The sequence below is a fragment of the Desmodus rotundus genome, chromosome 6 (genome assembly GCF_022682495.2).
Source record: "Desmodus rotundus isolate HL8 chromosome 6, HLdesRot8A.1, whole genome shotgun sequence".
Classification (NCBI taxonomy): domain Eukaryota; kingdom Metazoa; phylum Chordata; class Mammalia; order Chiroptera; family Phyllostomidae; genus Desmodus; species Desmodus rotundus.
Window position 1 is genome coordinate 36,515,375 of NC_071392.1, and position 20,000 is coordinate 36,535,374.

The 20,000-nt window shown below is 37.8% G+C and overlaps 1 pseudogene; it reads right to left on the bottom strand.

The window, feature by feature from the left end:
* LOC112302589 (large ribosomal subunit protein uL22 pseudogene) overlaps window positions 1-19,649 on the bottom strand; it is a 30,995-nt pseudogene extending 11,346 nt beyond the window's left edge.
* Between the last annotated feature and the right edge of the window lie 351 nt (window positions 19,650-20,000).

Genomic DNA, 20,000 nt, shown 5'->3' on the forward strand with positions numbered 1-20,000 from the left:
TTAGGGAACATCTGTTTTAAGAGCCTAAAGCCCTCTGGGTGTAAAGAGCCAAGGAAACTTGTAAAAATCCACTTTTGTCTTGGGGGCCCTATTCTTTACAACCGTTTAATTTCACTAATCTTTTGTTTGTTGTTCTGTTTCTCTTCATAGCAGCTTTATTCATAACGGTCCCAACTTAGAAGCAGCCCAGGTGTCTTTTGACAACTGAGTGTTTGAACATACCATGGCACACTGGTACTGTGGAGTACCACCTAGCAGTGAAAAGCAGCAGACTGCTGACACACATAACAATGTGGACGAATCTGCAGAGCATCACTCTGAGTAAAAAAGCCAATCCCCCCAGATTACATATAATTTGATTTCCTTTATCAAATGTTCTTGAAATGACAAAATTACAAAAGTGGAGAGCAGATTAGTGGTTTCCAGGGTTGAAACAGGGTGTGGAGGCAGAAAGAAGTTTGTGTGGCTATGAAAAAGTAACAGAGGGACCCTTGTGGTGGTGGAAATGTTTTGGATCTTGAATCTATCTGTGTTAATATCCCATACCAGAGTTTTTCAAGATGTTATTGTTGAAGAAAACTGGATAAAAGGTACATTGTACCTTTCTGTATTGTTTACTACAACTGAATATGAATTTACAAAAGTTTTAAAAGAAAAAGTTTAATTTAAAAAATCAAGGAGGGCAATCCAAGATGGCAGTGGGGTAAGTGGAAGTCACACTCACCTTTCTCCCAGGACTGAACTGGAAATACAACTAAAATATAGAACAATCAACCTGAACAACTAACTGAAGAGTAATAGAAGTCTTATAACCAAGGATTTACGGAAAGCCACATCGAGCCCAGTAAGAAGGGTGGAGCCCTGAAAAGGGTTGGTTCTTCAGTCATGTATGGCAGCTGAGAGTCCTCAGAGATACTTAAGCTGCAGTGTGGTTCCGCCTGGGGAGCAAGGGGTCTCAACTCCATGCCTGGTGTGGCAGCCTAGGGCATCAAAGCCTGGAAGAAGTGTCCAGGTAATATCTGGCTGTGATAAAGAGTGAGGATTCGGAATGCCAGGAAGAAATGAGAGTTAGCTAGAGACCCAGAAATCCTCTTAAAGGGTGAATGCCCAAAGTCTCGTTCACAACCACTCACTCTGGGCTCTGGTGGATCGAGGGCAGAGTGCATGAGAGTTGTGTGAGGAGACATTGACTGAGTTCCACCCCCCACTGCAGACACCATCTTTTTTGGGTTGAGCACTCTTATCCGTATGACATCAGCTTAAGAGAATGCAATAGTCCCATATGTTTTCAAAGATTTACTTATTTATTTATTTTTAGACAGAGAGGAAGGGAGAAAGAGAAGGAGAGAAACATCAATGTGTGGTTGCCTCTCATATGCCCCTTCTGGGGACCTAGCCTGCAGCCCAGGAATGTGCCCTGACTGGGAATCGAACCAGCAACCCTTTGGTTTGCAGGCCCATGGTCAATCCACTGAACCACACCAGCCAGGGCTACAATAGCCTCATATTCTGAACTCCCTGTTGCCCACCTGTGGAGCTCATGCCCTGCAGAGGAGTTAGCTGTCTGGGCCAGGGGTAGAGAGGAAAGAGTGGACTCAGAGGACTGAGTGGACTGAGTGACTTGTGTGGCTCTGGTGTGTAGGCCATCCCTCCCACAATCCAGCAAGCTTACCCCTTCACAGGAGATGCACTAGCCTCACTAACCAGATTCCCAGTGGCCCTGCCCTGTTGAGCTTGAGCTTTCCAGGAGGTCTGGGCAGAATCCAGGACAGACTGAATTGTGTGGCTCTAGGACAAATCCACTTTTCCCTCAAATACTCGACAAATGCCCTCCATTTACATGACCAGATCTGGTGTGTTTGGGCCTGATGAACTATGCTGGTCTCACCCTGATGACCTCGAGACACTGTGGTGCAACCATAGAGTGGCAGCAACCAGAGAGTGGCAGCTAGCCTTGTTGTACCCAGGGACTTTTGCTGAATGTCATCAAACCCAGCACTAGCACCAAGATTGGACTTTTATCAATCTGGTGAACACCATTCATCCCTACATGGTAACTCATTAAGACCCTACCACAGGCAACTTGTGTGCTACCAGAGGCTTTTTTAGTGGCTAAGCCTAACCAGCAGCCAGCAGGCAGAGGCAGGCATAGTCAGATCTTGTGGTGCCTTGGGCCTTTTGCTGACCTGCCCCAGGCTCAGTTCTGGTGGAAGCTGGCCTTGATGCACAGCTGGGCCCCGCCTATGCATACCCAGGCTGAGCATAGACAACCACACACTCTGGATAGCTTTGTAGCTCCAAGAAGGTTGCCCAAGACCAATCACAGAGAGTGGCTGACATTGATCAGTGCAAGAGTCCCTCCCAAAAGGTCCTAGAAATAACACAACCAGTAGTAAGCCTCAGAAAATATCAGACCAAGATCCAATAGGTTCCACAAGCAGCACATCCAAAGGAGATCTCAGCAAACCAGACCCTGCTGAGACAAATTACACTCCATGTGGTCAAAACCCACACAGCAGCTCAAACACTGTGGTCAGGGTTGATCCTTACAGTCAGTCTGCCTGAGGGTCAAACCCATGCATAGACAGTCCAACAGCAATGAAGACTCAGTCACTACAGGGCAGATTATATAGCACACAAAAAGAACATCCCTGGGGAACTTGGCTGAGATGAGCAAAGAGACCATGCCACTAGGTCTCACAAGAAACCTACTACATAAGGCCACCCTGTGAAACTTGGAGATGTAGCAGAACTACCTAATACACAAACCAAACACAGTGAGGTAGCCAAAACTGAAGACGAAGAGACATGTACAAAATGAAAGAACAGAATAAATTTCCAGAATAAAAAGAACTAAATGAAATGGAGGCAAGCAATTTACCAGATACAGAGTTCAACAATGACAGCAACAAAAAATGGTTACAAGGATGCTCAAGGAACTTAGGGGAAGAATGGATGAACTCATTGGGAGCTTAGAGTAGTAAGCATAAAAATGGACATAAAAACCATAAAAAAGATTAAGTCAGAAATGAAGAATATAATATCTAAAATGAAGACTACACTGGAAGGAATAAACATTAGGTTAGATGAAGTAAAGGACTAAATCAATGATTTGTAAGATAAGGTAGCAGGAAATAACCAGTTAGAGCAGCAAATAGAAAGAATTTTATAAAATGAGGATTTTAGGGATCTTTCAGACAATATGAAGGGTAATAACATATGCATCATAGGCATGCCATAAGAAGAGAGAGAGCAAGGGATTAAGAATTTACTAGGAGAAATAATAACTAAAAACTTCCCTAAACTACTGAAGGAAAAGAACAACACAAGTCCAGGAAGCACAGAGAGTCTCAATCAAGATGAATCCAAAAGGTCCACACCAAGACACATCATAATTCAAATGGCAAAGGTAAAAGACAAAGAGAGAATCTTGAAAGTAGCAAGAGAAAGACAGTTACCTACAAGGGAAATCTCATAAGACTGTCAACATTTTTCCTAATAGAAACATTTCAGGACAGAATGAATTGGCACAAAATATGCAAGGTGATAAAAAGCAAGGACTTTAAACCAAGGCTACTTTACTCAGCAATGGTATCACTTAAAACTGAAGGAGAAATAAAGAGCTTCCCACACACGAAATGACTAAAGGAGTTCAGTACCACAAAATCAGTATTACAAAAAATGTTAAAGGGCCTTCTTTTTAAGATGGAAGAAAAAAGGAGGAATATAGTTATAAAGAATAAAATAACAATAAATACATACCTATCAATAAGCACTTTAATGTAAATGGTTTAAACGCTCTTATTAAAAGACATAGGGCATCTGACTGGATAAGAAAACAAGACCTATATAAATGCTGTCTACTAAATACTCACCTCAGAATGAGAGACACACACAGATTAAAAGAAAAAATGGGAAAAGATATTTCATATAACCAGAAATAAAAGAAAATCTCAGATAACAATATATATTCAGAAAAAATGATATAAAAACAAAAACTGTAATAAGAGATAAGAAGGACATTACAGAATGATAAAGAGATCAATCTGACAAGAGTATATAACATTTGTAAATATTTATTCACTTAACATAGGTACACCCAAATACAGGGTTGAGCAAAAATAGGTTTACAGTTGTTCACTTGGAAAATAATGCAATAATAAATAATAATAGAAGAATAAACTGCATTTTACATACTCATAACGATAAACCTACTTTTTTCCACTCTGTACATAAAGCCAATCATGATAGATAAAGGGAAGTAATATAATCATAGAAGGCAATTTTTACAATCCATACATCTATAGATTCAATATAATTCATGATGTTTCACAGAACTAAAACAAGTAATGCAAAACTTATATGGAACCACAAAGGACCTCAAACAGCCATGTCAACCTTGAGAAAGAAGAACAAAGTTGGAGGAAACATGGCATCTGATATGAAACTATTCTACAACACCATGGTAATCAAAACAGCATGGTATTGGCATAAAAACAGACATGTAGGTCAGTGGAAGAGAATGAAGAATCTAGAAGTAGAATCATGCCTATATAGTCCATTATATTTGACAAAGGAATGAAGAACATAAAATGGGGTAAAGACAGTCTATTTAATAAATAGTGGTGGGATAATAGGGCAGGTACATAGAAAAAAAAGAAAGTAGACCACTTTCTTACATCATATTAAAAAATACACTCAAAATGTGTTGAAGACTTAAATGTAAGACTCAAAACCATAAAACTTCAAGTAGAAAATATAGACAGTTAAATCTTGGACATTTCTCTTAGTAATATTTTCTCAGAAACAAACAAACAAAAAGAACAAATGAGACTATATCAAGCTAAAAAGTTTTACGTAGCAAAAAAAATCAACAAAATGAAAACACAACCTACTGAATGGGAAAACATATTCTAAAATGATACATCTTATAAGGGATTAATAAACAAAATTCATAAAGAATTCATACAACATAATACCCAAAAAACAATCAAATAAAAAATGGGCAAAGGACCTGAATGGATACCTTTCCAAAGAAGACCTACATATGGGCAATATACAAATGAGAAGATGCTGAGCATCACTAATCATCAGAGACATGCAGATTAAAACCACAATGAGGTATCAATTCATAACTATCAGAATGTCTAAAATCACTAAAACAGCAGAAAACAACCATTTGTGAGAATGTGGTGAAAAGGGAACGCTCGTGTACATTGGTGGGAATGCAGATTTTTGCAGTCACTATGGAAAACACTACAGGGGTTCCTCAAAAAATTGAAGAGAGAACTGCCTTATGATTCAGTGATTCCACCTCTGGGTACGTATACAAAAAAAACCCCAAAACAGTAATTTGAAGGAATATATGCACCCCTATGTTCATTGCATAATAGTAAAGATGTGGAAGAAATCTAAATGCCCATCAATAATGGAATGGATAAAAAAGTTGTATACAATGAAATATTACTTGGCCATTAAAAAGAATGAAATCTTACCATTTGCAACAGCATGGATTGACCCAGAGGGTATTATGCTAATGAAATAAGTCAGTCAGAGAAAGATGGATATCATATGATTTTCCTTATATGTGGAATCTAAGGAATAATATAAACAAACAAATAAAACAGAAACAGACTCATAGATATAGAGAACAGACTGGTGGCTGCCAGAGGGGATGAGGCTGGAGAGGTAGGTGAAAAAGTTGAAAGGCACTAAGAGGTACAAATTTCCAGTTATAAAGTAAGTCACAGGGATGTGATGTACAGCATAGGGAATATAGTCAGTAATGTAATAACTAGGCATGGTGCTAGTTGAGCACTGCGAGCCTCAGGGGGAACACGTTGTAAAGTACATGACTACCTAATCGCTATTCTGAACACCTGAACCTAGTACAAATAATATTGAGTATAAACTGTAATTGAAAAAATTAAAAAATAAAATCTCTAGGATACATAAAAGTGAAAAAAGTCAAAGCAATTAAAATACTTTAGTTCAAACCATAAAAGGGCTTGCCAGTTATTGCTTGACAAGTACACAGACTGATCTGTGAGCACCAGAAGTTGTCATTTTCCCTGTTTTATATCAAGACTTTGTTTATGAAAGAGGTGGTATATTACTTTAATTTTGACACAAGCTTCTCATATTTAGAAGAATTTTCTCTTAAATCTTTTCAGAGAATACATGTAGAACTTTTAACATTATATGTATAGCTTTTTTTCCTGTTTTTATCTCAAGATGTCAAATATTAGGTGGCTAGTCTACTTATTGTATCTCCTATATAATTTTCATTTTGTTATATATGGGTATAAAAATACTAACAATAGTGTAGTTCTTTATATTCCAATGGATTTTACATACTCATGATCTCATTTTATTCTCTTGATAAACCCAGAAGATAGATAATATAGTCCTTACACCTGCATTTGTGATAGAAATGTATAGACCTTTTCCAATTCACACATCTCCACATCAGGAAGAAATCTCTTACGACCATATGACAGATGAGAAAGAGGTCCAATGGCAGTGTGTGGATCAGGTGGCTTGGCTGTCAGGTGCAAACAAAGTGTATTGCTATTTTGTTATAAATTCAGCCAGAGGTGACTCTGAAAAGTAACTCCCACTGTGTTGAGTGTTAGGTGTTACAACTAATCATTTACTATTGCTAAACAGAGGTAGCTTATTGTAAGTATATTCATGAATTAACAGGGTAGTAAAGGGCTTGGAAGAGTGGATAGGGACCTTGAAGGATAACGACAGAAAGAGAGGAAGTATGTAGATGATCATATACAGGTGGCAAAAGGTGTAAAGATCTTTGACTTACATGTTAACGTACCAAAGAGCATCCAACATGGAAGAGGCACTAAAGAGATACATAGACACAATAACTTACCGGATTGATATCAGCCTGCCTTTTTCTTCAGCTCCCCGCATACAACAGGCCCATGAGGAGCATAGCCATGGTCGCCAGACGTGGAGTCTAAGCATGTGGTAAACTGCTTAGCCTTCATTTCCCCAAGGTGAATTTAACAGCTGTATTGACAAAAATCAGCACGTATAGAAACAGAAAGCAATGCTGAGCCCCTGATCAAATACCAGTCTCTGAGGTAAACTCACCATTCAGAGGTTAGTTGATTAAATAAGATATCTTACACCCTGGAAATGCAGTCATTCTCACTGACCTGGATACATATAACATGTATTCCAGGTATGGGTGAGTCTTTACTACTGATAGAGCTATGGACAGGACCACTGCCTAAGGTCTCATAAAATACTTGGTTCAGCAAGACATCACACTCCATAACATTACCTCTGGTGAAAGAAGCTATTTTATGGCAAAAGAGAAATTGTGGTTGGCACGTAGACCTGGGTCTACTAGTCATGTAATGTCCATATCTGCCAGAAGCTGCTGGCCCGATGGGCTAATACAAGATTTTTCAACCTCTGCACCATTTTGTTTGGGGCCAAATAGTGTTTTGTTGTGTGAAGGCTCTGCAGTGCCTTATAGTACATTCATTGGCATGATTTTATCGTTGCACTTTATCCAGCATATGCCATCGGTGCTTCCGCTTAGCTGTGAAAACCAAAAATGGTTCCAGACATTGCAAATGTCCCCTGGGTTGGAGGTGATGCAAAATCACCCCCAGTGAAATTGATAACCCAGTGAGGATAGGATGCTATCTTTCTGGATGTTCTCTATTCCAGAAAGAGAATATCTGTAGAGAACAGAGAATGCCTGTCTATCTATCTATCTATCTATCTATCTATCTATCTATCTATCTATCATCTCTCCATCCATCCATCCATCCATCCATATACCTTAAATCACTGTGTGTTATATGGTCTGTGTCCTTAACAGATAGACTATATTTGTCTAGGAACTAAGGGATATAATTAGCAGTGGCCTCACTTACTATCAGCCCCATTCACCCACTTGGATAATTTGCAACTGCACACTCTGGGTTTTCTCTGGCTCCCAGAGTAAAAATGCCTCCCTTACGAGGGATAGTAAAAGGCCCATTAAACTTCAGGCTAGAGCTGTCCCTGGTTACATTGAGGTTTTTTTGTGGCCAAGAGACCAGAAGGAAAGGAACAAATTCACCATAGTGAATGGGATAATTATTTCTAATCCTTAGGAGGAGGCAGGACTGTTTCAAAAAACGGAAACAAACACACCCGTTTAATTTGTTTGGATATCTCTTGGTAACATTTAGTTCAATTTTGATGGTAAAAGGATGAATGTAGTAATATATGGTGACCAGACCCTCAGAGATGAGTGTTTTGCTTACTCCACGAGGTAAGACATCTAGACTAGCAGAGGTGCTAACCAAGAGCAAGAGGAGTTTAGTGTGATTTAAAGAGGTAGGAGATGATGAATTTGCCCTGTGGCTTTGAAAACAGCTATAGAGGTAGGCCCAAAATTCATCTCACCAGTCTTTCTATTATGTATTTTTTGGGGAATAGAGTTTGAGAATCTTGAATCACGTGTTCCCAGATGCTATGAACTTAAATTCATAAGCACATGGGGTGGACTGTGGTGGTTCAGGTGGTATGCCACCCAGATCTCCCCTTCAGGACCTCTGGGTGGCCAACGGCTCACAGCCCTGACCCCCATCAGGAACTGCATGTAGCCAAAGGGTGCTGCTTTGCCCTAAGTTTCCTCTCACTCGAGCGCAGACCACATCCAATATGTGGTCAGTGTGAGTATACAGGGACCCATGGCCTTGCCTCAATTTGGGACAACTCTTAAGAGTTCCCCTACTCCAGAGCTTCTCATAAGACAGATTTTGTCCTCTCTTCAAATGCATTGGAGTTCAAGTTCTGCCCAATTCTGCTTCCCTTACTTCCTTGCAGTTTTTCCCAAGAGCACTCTTCAATAAACTCCCTGCTTAGAATTTCCTCTCCAAAGACTTTTTCATGGGAAACATGAAAAATTGACAGATATCAGAGTACACCTTTCAGGCTGCATTGAATGATGTGTTTGTGTGGACTTAAAAGCAATAAAATGTATTAAAAACTTTTTGGAATTCGTCTCCAGTGTTCAAAATAACTTCATGTATTAAAGTTGTGGTTAAAATGATCTCCATAAAAATAGGAAAAAATCGTAACTTTGTAATTGGACATAAAATATTACATAAAAAGTTTATAGATAGAGTAGCAATTACAATTTTTTCTCTGAAATCTAACTAAAATTAGGTGGAAACTGTCTATTATTAATTTTCACTAAAATTGCATTCCTTGCATCATGCCTAGTGTGTACTGACTCAGTTCTTTATGTTGAGACCATAGAACTGATATTACATTAAATTATATCCGAGGAAAAGTGAAGAAAATGGTTAAGAATTCTAGTTGTGTCAGTAACAGAACAACCTCTTCTTTGGACACTTACCTGTAATTTTTATTATATATATGCATAATTCTTCTGGAATATTTAATATATTTATGGTCACTAAAGATAAATTACGGTATTTTTAGAAAAACATCAACATATTTTTATAATGAGGCAAAAGTCTTCTAGGAAAACTTTAAATTGAATTTTGAAGTACATTTTTTTCATCCAAATCTTTGTGGTTTAAAATATTTTATCCTTAGAAAATGAACTTTAAAACCTCGGATAATTTCAGACTCATTTTCCTTGCATTGATCTTAAACATGGGTGATTGAGTTTTTTGATGTTAGCTCAGTAAAAGAAATTCCAGTTATAGGTAATGTGGCTCAGAATTATTTGAATCAATTTAATTTCCCAGCAGATAATTGACTTAAGTCATTTTGGACATCACCGTACTTAAATAAATGAAGAAAACCCTATTTCCACACATAAATAACATGTGGGTTACTCTTACATGGCGCAGTGAAATTTCCCAAGTTAATCCCAGTAATGGTTTCTTAGGTCTAAGTGATTACCTCAATATCTTTCCTAATATTTGAGAAGAAATTAAAATATACTTAGAGTAAAAAAAAGTTAAATAGGATTGAACACAAACACATTCAAAGAAGTAACGGAGCATAGCAGAGCTCAGCCTATTATCTGAAGTTGGCAAGGGTATTTCATTTCATACATCATTTAGAGACTAATTTGCCACAATGATTCTATAAATTTAGTAGCTCTTAAGATGTTAATGGGATGAGGGGAAAAAACCCAACAAAATTTGTTTTCAACAAATGTCTATGCTGACATGCACAGTGCTGGCGAGTGAACCCTTTAGTACTTTCAGAAATATATCCACATTTGACTAAGTTAATATGCCTGACTTTCTGTTAACTCAGACATGACATAAAGCAAACAACAAAAAAGACTTATTTCAAGACGGTGAGTTAATTTAGTTTAAAGCCTCCAAAACCTATTTAACAATACATAAAGTAGATACTGGAATGCAATAAAGCCTTCCTTGCCAATATTTTAATTCATAATTACATTAGCTTTAGGATCATTTTAGAGATAAGGTAAACGAGAAAAAAATGGGTCCAACTGACTTAGAAAAAGATAAGTTAATGTCAAATTCTGGTTACAAACTTAAGAGTTACTTAAGAGACATAAGAAAGAAGTAAACTATGAAGTTTATTAATTTCTTCTCATAATATTGGGCAGACTACTTAGATAGCAAGTTTTTCAAATATAGCAACCTCTATGTTACTAAAGAAGATGTCAATCAAGAACTTAGACCAACCTGGGTGTCCAGGACCCTGGTTAGACACACAAGGAACATTAAAGTCTTTGTCTTAAAATGGTTATAATTTAAAATAGGCAACTTATAATTTAAATATTAGAAATTACAGAGAAAGAATGTAGGTAATGTAGATAAACATATAGAAAGATGGATGGGCACATACACAGTTGGATAGAGGGATGGAAGGCTAGAGCCATCCGTTGGTGCAGGTGCTACTGAGTATGTAGTTTTTTCAGGCAGCTTTCCAAGCAATCGAAATCTTTGACTTATTGAATTTGGACCCAATCCTATGTTATTACTAGTTAATTCTGTTATTTAATAAATGAAGAAGTTGATATTTTAAAGTAAATATATTTGATGAAATTCGAACAGTAAAGAAGTGATGGGTAAGAAAATCTGCCTGCCTGGTTTCAAAGCAAGGACTGAACCATAATACTTGCTACTTTCCCTCCCTATAGATAGGACATTACATCCAGCACTAAAATGCTGGAATAATTTAAAAGAAGCCTGACATCATTTCTTGGAGATCACTATTGTGCACCCAGGTTCTGAGTAGGTCAGGTCGGGGGCATGGTGAAGGACTCTGCATTGCTTCATCAGCAGACCAGGCGATTTTGTTACAGGTGGTCCATCATCCACACTATGAAAGCTCTTAATGAACTCACCTTGTGGCTATAATTTGAGGCAAAGTGAAAGTATTTGCCATTAAGGGAAAATAAATAAACATCACAAGCAATTATTTCTATTTCTGTTTGTAGCTCAAGAAGCCCCAAGCTAACATAGAAAAGAGCAGTTTAATTTATGTGATCCATGAAATTAGAAGCTATCTTTCCATGAATTTTCTCACTTACACAATTCACAATGTAGCTATTTAGTCTGCTCTGACCTTCTTTCTGTGATGCCAGCAGCTAATTTTTTAAAATTTTTAAATAATTGTATATTTGCATGCTGTTGTAAGAAATAAACACATGAGTCCCATATGCTATTCAAGAGGTTCATTTCATATAACTTAATTAGTACAAGATCACAATCATAAATCCATGTCAGTATAATCCAATGATCTATTCAGATTTCATGTATTTTATAGGCATCCTTTTGTCTGTTTGTGTTTGTACTTAGTTACATAAAGTGTTATCTTATGGCTTGATTTTTTTTGTGACCACCTCACAGCCACAGAGTGGTTTGACCAAAAGGATCCTACAGGATCCTGTTCAAGGCCGCAGCCTCGCTCTTTCCTGCCCGCTTCCACAACCCCTAGCAACCATTAATTTGTTCTTCATCGCTTTAATTGTGTTGTTTTCATAATGCTATATAAATGGGTAGCATTTATAATGTTATATAAAATCATAATGCAGCATAAATCACAGAGAATGTAACCTTCTGCGACTGGCTAGTTTTCCCACTCCATATTCATTTCCTTGAAATTAGATTCATCTAAGTTGTTGCTGGCATCTTCCTTTTTATTGCTGAGTATAGATGTACCTCTTATTAAATATTTACCTGTTGAATAATTTTGGGATGCTTCCAGTTTAGGGCTTAAGTCAAAACCAGGAATTATTTTTGATACCATTTAATTATTAAGAAATTTCTATTACTATTACCAGTGAAATACATCTCAAATCCATCCACTTCTATCCATCTTCATTTGACATGTAGTCTAAGCCATTATTATCTCTTCGCTGCAAAGCAGCCACAAGTCCTTTAATTGGCGATTTGCCTTCCTATAACATATAGTCATTAAAGCCAGTCTTTTTACTATCGTTAGAATTTCTCCATGACCTGGTCTTGGCCTACTTCTCTTTCCTCCCTTACCAACTGCATCCCCACCATTTGTGAATAAGTTTCTTAGGCTCATATTTTGAGGGTCACTGCAAGTACTGCTCCTCTCCCTGAAGCATCTTACTTGCACATAGTGAACTCAAACGTGAGCTCTTCAGATGGATCTGCCTAAGCCCCTGTCTAATGCTGATTATTCCATCTCATTTGTTTGCTATCATGGGAGCTTGTTCTAAATCATTTTTAGGATGCATTGCTATTAACCTAACCTAATGCATTTACTGTGAATCATCCACATAAGAATGTTGGCCGCTGATTTCTCTTCTTTACTGCTATCTGTACAGAACCTGAATGGTATGGTACCTAGAATACAGTGGATCCTTACTAACATTTGTTTAAAAAAATAAATGCACTATTCAATCAATCTATCTATCACCTATCAAATGTTCTTTAAAATATAGACCATTGGCAGTCTTTTTATCTATGATAAAATTCATGCATGCCTTGAATACAGAATTTCATATTTTCCCTAAATATGCTGCTCCCTTCCCCATAGAATGCTTAATTCCCCAGCCCGAAAACCCTTCCGTTTTTGAAACACTCCTTGATTTTATAACAAGGTCCTAACTGCTCATCAGAAAAAGTGACTTTTGGCTTTTTTAACAACCAATATTTTAACTGTTTTTCTGCTTGAGAGTCAGAAAGTACATTACATTATACTCATGTTCATCAGGCTGGGTTTTTCTTGACGTCTTATGACAGGTCTTTCAAAGTCATGTTTGAAAAAGTTTCAAGTGTCAGGATTTGGTTGAGCAAGGGGTGAAGGCACTTGGAAAGAGTTTCCAAGCTCTTCATCGCTGTTCATTGCTTGTAGCCTTATCTTTCACTAGGTGTATACTTCTGTTACCCTCCCTCTTTTTATTCCACCACCAATGTGCTGGCCAGCTGTTCCACCATCATTTAAAATAGGTGCCACTACCCACACAGTAGGGATTTTAACTAAGAAAAAATGTGGGGTTTTTGTTAATCATAAATATTGCTAGTACAGACAATGAGATTTTATAGGAATTGATAAGGAGAGCAAAAAATGAGTGTTAAAAAATCCCTAAGTGTATAAATATGTTTTTGATGGCAGGGCACCTCATATCAGCAGCCTACGTTACTTAGAGGAAGCTTTTGACAGTTTTCATGCTTTGGTTGCCTAATAGTGTTCTGCCAGGAGTAAATTGGGTTTCTTGTAACACATTTGCACTAAAATAGCATAAAAACTAATGGCCATGTCAAGCTTTGTACACAGCCTGCGGCTATAGCACACCAGGATAATTGCTTAAATTTAGATTTCTGATACCCTTGCTCAGTCAAAAGCTGTGTTTTGAATATTGGCAGGCCACGCAACAAACTTACTCTGAATTTTACGGATAGATGCAAACTCAGAAATAGGCTTTTCTCCCTTCAGAACTTGGATTATTTCAGCAAAAATAATGTCTCCTCAATTTTCCAAACTGCCATTCTGTGACAGAGCGCAAACCCGCTCAAACTATAGAATAAAAGCGTTTCATAAAAGCCAATTTGAGGATTACTTTGTGGGATAAAGAACTTTTTACATACTTGGTAGAGTCCTACTTTTAAATAAAAACTAAAATGTTTCAGGGAGAAAATTACACCTGGATGCTAGAAGGGTAATGCCTGGACCTGTTGGACCTCCTTTCCTATAAAGGTGTGCTTTCTCTTCTTGCACTTATTTCTGGCTGAACCACTGATGGCCAAGCTTGTGACTGTCTAAAATCCTCTTTTATTATATATTTCACATTATTTCACTGTCTTCCACATGCTTTTCTTCTTTCTTAAATATGCATTGCATTTACTCCATCTATGTTAGTCTAATAAGTCCTATTGCGACAAAACCTGAAATACGTGTGCCCCACACTTCAAAAGGTCAAAACTCGACACATCCAAGTTTGGAGTAAGGAGAAGCTTATTGACAGACAAGTTGCCAACTGAGAAGATGGGAGACCTAATGGTGTGCATATCCATCTCGCTCATTGGACTAGGTTAAGGGGATTTTAAACAATTAAGGGGAACAGATATGCAGAATTGCTGGTGGGGCAAGTTGTAATAGGACTGTGGCTCTTTATGGTAAAAAGGCATCAACACCAGATCTTTCTGGAATTGGCTTCTGAAAGGGTTCTTGTGTTCAAGTTCCAGTTATATTCTGGTCTTTTGGTTTTGTGGGGGGGGGGTGGGAAGGGGAAAAGACTCTCGTCTGGGTGCAGCTGGGGGCCCAAATTCTCTATGCATGCGGTGGCTGCATAACTTGTGGTTTTGGGCTGCTGTCTCTGAAAAGCAACTCAGTATCTCATTTAACAGGAGAGGATTACTTTTGAGTCGGTTTTGCAGTTACAGTGTTTAATCACCATTTCCACAGATACTTCCAGCATTTTAAGACTTCGGTAACTTCCCTGAAGGTGTGGTTTCTGTGTGTGGGGGGTGCATATGTATACACGTGGGCACATATGCCAGGTGGAGGAGTGCAGAAGGTCCTGAGGAACACAGGTGGACTTCGCAAACTTCCCATCTTTCTGGTTTCACCTCTCCCATCTTATATTCTCTGTAAGTTTCCTTAGTTTGACCGGCGTCTGGGCTTCATCATATTCTAGATCAGCACTGTGCAACCCGCGTGTTGCTGCACGCACACTGGTGTGCCGTAAGATTTCTTAAAATATGCACTACCTGACTATTTTGTCAGAGACAATGACCTCTTTTCCCTTAGTTTACCAAATAAAACATGACAATAGCCAACACAATAATAACTGTTCAGTGTGAATGAATCAAAATTATACCTATTTTTTGTCAGATTGGCAAAATTGGTATTTGTTGGTGTGCCATGAGATGAAAAGTGTTGAAAATCGCTACTCTAGCCTAAGGCCCAGTTCATTACCAGAGTATTTTTTCTGCAAAGATTCTCTAATTTTGATGAAGATAAGTAGAATAGACAAAAAATGTTTTTGGAAAAAAAAAAGAAGACATTTGATGGTCTTAAATGATTGATTGTTGTTGCAGCTGATCAATCTCCTAAATGCCTTTCTCTCTGGTGACTAGTGCGCACACGTCTAACAGATAGTATTGCTCTACCTTTGCCAGTTTCCCAGAAGAACAGACATACTTAGCTCCCGATTTTGTAGAATGTGTACATATCTCAGCATATGCCTCCACCTTTTTTTTCTCGACACTTTTTTTTAAATCCAGAAACACTAAGGAGTATTCCATCCCTGAGGATACATTCTTTTCATCTTAATATTTTTCAGGTATCTTCAGTTACATAATTGCAGATTTGTTTTGTAATACATAACATAGAAAAAATAGCAACACTCCTCATTATATGTTATTATTCATTTAAACGTCACCAGGGAATTTTTTTTCAATCTCTAGGGCAAGTCCTAGTAATTCTTTTTACGCTAACTACACAATAGGTTTGATTTTAATTTTTCTACGCACAAAAAGCCCTAGTAGTGGCTTTTGATGGCATTTTATATCAAATCATAGTACCATAAATCCACAGGGATAATATGCAGAACATGTTTCAGAAAATATTTTCTTATGAGAATATACTGAGCAAGTACCTGATGTTGCTTTAGAGTCACAGGAAAAATATTGCTGTTTGTAATTAAATGGCTATTTGACGTATTATTTATGCATGTATTTATAGTATAGCTTACTTTTTCTGAAATGAGTCTCTGTGTACCATGGAAAAATAATAGGCTTTTTTCACTTGTTTACCTTTAGCTCTGGGAAGAAAGGTTACAAAAGGTCTGCATCATGAATTCATTTGGCCTGTTATTATGATAGGGGACTCAAGAGTTGGAAAATTTTAGTTTAAGGTAAATAGTTATAAGCCTAGTAAGTAATGCATGTGTTAAAGCTTTTGTTTCAGAGCCTACAGACAAGGCCCATCCAGGCTCCTGGGAGAAACAGCCGACCTCCTGGGGCAGTGCTAAAGATTACCGCCTAGGGACAAGTGGAGGCATCTGGGCCTTTGTGTTCCAGGGAGAGACAGATGACCACCTGTCCCTGGGAACAGCTAACTGCTCAGGGCGAGAATACTGCAGTTTTTTAATCTAATTTTCCCTGAATTTCAAAACCCCTCACCACACTTTGTTCTCTGTTGTAAAAGTCTGGCCTGGAAAGAAAATGTAAGGTGGTCTGTTAGGGTATGAACCTGCCATCTTCTCAGATCGAAGGCCATCTGAATAAAGCGCCCATGAAGATTCAATCTCTGTCCCTGCTTACTGGGTCTGGTAGTGACAGGCAGCACGAGTTCCAATGTCTTCTCCGGTTTCAATTAGACCACCAAAACATTACACCAGAAAAATAATACGTATGTAGAAGTATGTGAGGTAGTAAAAAATAATTTTTCCTTCCAGATTTCTAAACTGTTCTGGATGGGCTAATAATCAAATTAACATGAGGTAGATTACTGCATTTTGCCATGTATAATGTACACTTTTTTGCCCATATTTTTGAGTGAAAAACAAGGAGGTGCATTATACATGTGTAGCACTAATTCTGTATCTATATAAGTGATTTTAAGTATTTTGCTTATGTGTTAAAAGTATAACTCTTGAAAACAATAACAATATACATTGCAAAATAATACCCTGGAATAGGATGATCAATTTTGTTTCTAAATATAAATGAATTAAAAAATTGAATTTAAAAATTAAAATGAAAGATTATTTTCCAGAAAGTTTGGGTCAAAAAAGTGGATGCACATTTTACACAGGAGGGCATTATATATGGCAAAATACAGTAATAAGAGAACATAAATATTTATTATGGGTTTTCCATAAGAATATGATACCCAAAGAGGCACTGGGCCATTGAGATCTATATGCCATTCTGGACTACGGAGAAGGGGCACAGGGGTCTAGGATTTCAAAAGGAAAACAGGCAGTTTGCAAAGTAGCTAAGAAAGAGCAAACATGTAGTAAATTAATTCTTGCTGGGCCACCGAGAGAATGGGGCACAGAGAGAAGGAAGTCCAACAAACTCAATTTGCTAGACTTCTTCCTGTCTATCATACGTAATTGATGTACGCTAGTGCAAATGCGCTGATTCCCTTCCTGAAGCAGGCTTTTCTATCTGAATTCCTTTAGACTGTAAAGGAGGAGGGTCAAACTTTCTTTCTCAGTCTTTTGTTTCTAAAAATAACCAGCTGAAAATCAATATCCCAAAGGGCATATTTTGGGGTGGTAAACTGTGGTCTCCCTCAAGTCCAATTCTTATCTTCCAATTTTTCTTTGGATTGCTACTCGCTACATGGAGCTCTCTTTTAAATGGATGTAAGAGATGTAAAGGTTAACAGGAGACAGAAAACCTAATACTTTAAAGTTCACTTATCATTTATCTAACATAAATTCTCAAGGGAAGAGAGTTCATTGAATGCTTCTAAGTTCTTCTTCTTCTTTGATATCTTGACACCCAATTAACTGGAGCTTCAAGAGTTTAGTTAAACTTTAACAAGAAGAAAAATAAAGCTCTTTTATTAGTTTTTATTGTCTCAAGACATTGTCCTCTAAATGTGTATTTTATAACACCACATTCATGTATTTTTAAATTCTAAATTTTATTAGTGTTGTGGAAATTACATATGTCAGTGAATGTCATCTATCAACACACATGAAAGCCTGTAGTAAAAACAAAATACAGGTTTCCCCCACTACCCAAAGGAAGAGCACTTGAAGGGGACTGAAGTTTTGCCGCCATTAAACTGCCTTTTGGGGTATTGATTTTAAACTGGTTATTCAAAAACAAAAGACTCAGAAAGAACCTTTAATCCCCACCCTTTTTTCTCCCCAAGAGATTCAGATAAAAAAAAAATTCGCTTCAGGAAGTCAGTCTTAAAATGTTCACCTTGGCCTAATTTGAATTAAAGGTGGTAAACAGAAGGGCTTCCGGCAGGGACCCGTGGCTACACAGCCCCTGTGTCCTGGTGTTTCTGAGTTGCCTGGCGAGAGTTTGCCTGCCTTGTGTGTTTGGCTCTTCCTCAACCGGAAATAGCCCACTCTCACTTCTGAAACATAGTACCCAATCCCCCCTTTTCTCCTCTCTCCAAAATATCCTATATACCTGCTGTTGCCTCACTGTGTTTAGCAATTCTATGCAAATGTGAATTCTCCCTGCAGATGAATTAAAAATTGATATTTCTCTTACTAATCTGTCTCTATTAATTTGATTCTTAGTCCAGCTAGAAAAACTTAGGTAGAAGGAAAAATATTACTTTTTATAATCTCCACACATTCCTATAAAACATTTTGTAAACTGAAATAGCATAAAGCAAAGAAGCAATCACTGCAATTTATACAGAAGATTTTTTGGGTGTTCCCAGACCCAAAATATAACCTACCATATAATACCAAATATTTTTAATCACATGTGAAGTTACATTAAGCATAACACCCTTACCAGCTTTCTTAGGCTTTTCTAGCAATACACACCTTGCTAATGAATGCACAAAATAAATGAAGATAAACCGCAGATGCTCACAGTTCAAAGCTACAGTGGCTTGACGCTGAGATGCTGAGTGGACTTTTCAGGGAGGGAGCTTGACCGTGTCGCTATCAGTGTGCGCTGCCTCTGTAACAGCTCACTGCAAACCAAACACTGAGCACTATTTTCACTTTTTGCCTTTCTTCATAAAGCAAAAGTCCTCTTTGAATTTCTTTTGGTTAGTGAAAACATAGTAATGTAGGTCTTTATGAGAGCAATGCGGTGTGACCCAAACTTTCGTAAAGGAACACCTGTAATATTTTAAAAGGGGCTACTCTGGACAAACAGCTGGTGTAAGTCAATTATTAAAATCTCTAGTGTCATGAACCTCGAGGCCTAATTAATGTCTATGAGAAACAAATATTTCCTGGAAATTCACTATCTTGAAATAATTCAAGCTTTCAAGGCTATTAAGCATTGGTAATCTTGGAAGAAGCAAGGATTAAGGGGCCACGGTGTCATGTTTTAATGCCCAATCCAATTAATTTAGGAGTCCCATACCTGCATTGAGCCAAACTGCTGGCGGAAGTGTAATCAGTTGTACTGTTTATGTTACTCAGCTGTAACAGATTACTTGCTTGGACTTTCACCTGTTTCCTGTGCAGAGTGCCGTGCTGTGATTTGTTTTGCTTTTTCTTCTCCAAGGACATCTGCTGGCCCCATCGCAGACGTACCCTTTAGAGAAGATTTGCAGCCATTTTTCAGGGAAGATACCTGGGACATGACACATGTTCATAAATGGTTTATTTATGGATATCTTTTATTTCTGGTTTATCGTGATTTTTTTTAAAAAATGAACCTTTCTTCTTCCAAAATGCTAGCTGCTAGGCTTGGATCTCTGGGCCAGGTGTACACAGTTACTGTTCCCTGAGCCTGAAGATATCGGCCCAGATTCTGCACCTTACTGTGGCACTTTTAAGTGCCCTCTGATTCTTCCTGGGTCCCAGAAAAGAAACCCAACTGTGATTCTAGAGTATACACTAATTTAAGGACTGACTCCAAAGATAATTTGAC